Genomic DNA, 1,822 nt, shown 5'->3' on the forward strand with positions numbered 1-1,822 from the left:
AGCAGGACAGCAGAACGCATAGCGGGAAAAGACGCAGTGGAACCAACACTGAGACAGGAGACACACCAGGTTTAAACACAAAGGGTTCAAATAGGGGCGGGGCAGATACGAGAGGCAGTGAAATCCTGACTAAAACAGAAAACAAACTGAACAAACCCATAACAAAATAGCTATCACTTAATAAATACTAAAATGCTTGAGTGGGTTAAGTGTTACAGCCCTTCGCCTGTCGACATTTAACCAAACCTTCAGCAAAGAGGTGCAGAGTAGAAACATACGATGGTCTACAACAGGCATGTTATTACCTAGAAACAACTTATTTCGTCATTTAGGTATCAGCAAGTGCAATTACCACCCGTGATGGGTCTCCAATCCTCTTGCTATCTTTTTAATGAACATCTCATGTTTGAGAACAATTACAGCGCCTGATGGCCGTGACTAAACGATGCGGAACTTGAATCTAAACGGGATGCAATAAAAAAGCCTTCATTAGGTCAATTAACGGAGTGGCTACCAGCGGAGGTACTCTTTTTTTCTCGTTTCAGGTGCTAATAGGGATTCTAAAAAATCTTGATTTGCCAAACTAAACTGCCCTTTGCTTCATCAAGAAATGAAGCCACGCGAGTATCAGCAGCAAACAGAATAATACAACTATCATTGAGCAAATGTGAGGTTTTCTATAACTGAGATATATTTCCTTTCAAAATGACATTTGCCATGTGGCAAATTGAGGCTTAATTAAAACTATTAAAATGATTGACAGCACAAGAGCTAGACAGATAATTATAGTGCCTTCTGGAGGAAAGGTACAGCACCTCCAGGTAAAGCAAATGTTACCGCTTGGAGAGATTATCAATGAAACGGTTTCTGTAATTATTTCTCAACACTCCTGTGGATACTTTTGCATTCCGGACCTGTTCAGACTGTGCGGCTGTCAGAACAGGTAGCTTTCCACATGAAGAGAATAAACTGAAATACTATTTTAATCAGCAGACACAGTGGTTTTACCAGACCTGTGAGGGGCATTTGAATAGTGTACAAATGCATCCCAAATTAGAAGTGACAGGAAGGAACCACTCATCTTCTACTACAATGTTTCGGCAAAGTTTAAACTGCAAATGGTGTGCGTGTGAATTCCACCATGAGCTTTTATACCTAGGAACCAATTAATCTATCCCATAACAGACTGCATGCTGGTGGATTGTTTTACTGATTGGAAGGTTCAGACACCAGCGGTTAATTGGCTTTAACGGGATCTACTGACATCCACATCTCTCTTAACTCCCTAATTTAATTTCCAATCCCAATGTAATTATCGCCCGGACCCAATTATTGATCAGCTGCAGGTGTGCTGACATTCAGGAGGAGGAGGGCCTTTCATGAAAGACACATTTTTCCAGCGGAGACGTGCTGAAATACCAGCTGCTCCTGTCTCGGCCTGTCCACACTCTAATAAAAAAGTAACACGAGGATGGGATACATATTGTGAGAGCCGACAGGGCGCCCAGCAGTGTGATGGGAACTAATTGGAGGCGACAGCGAGCTGATAGGCTGACATGATCCGGGTCGGCGTGTCACTGGGAATCCTCTCACACTCGCCAGTGTCCGGCGCTGTGTGTAAAACGGAACAGCGCAGGAGACCTGGGGTTTTACTATGAGCTTTGTAATGAGGACTCCTTTTATTCACTGCACACCTTGTGATGGACAGCGTCTTCTTCACTTCTGATGTTCATTTGGAGAACAATTAGTTTCAGAAATCGTAGTTTTTCGTTCAGTTCAAAGTAAAAATCTGAAATACAACCTGACTGAATGATAAAATACT

The sequence above is a fragment of the Clinocottus analis genome, unplaced genomic scaffold (assembly GCF_023055335.1).
Source record: "Clinocottus analis isolate CAN_PGR_092001 unplaced genomic scaffold, fCliAna1.0.p SCAF_17, whole genome shotgun sequence".
Taxonomy (NCBI): Eukaryota; Metazoa; Chordata; class Actinopteri; order Perciformes; family Cottidae; genus Clinocottus; species Clinocottus analis.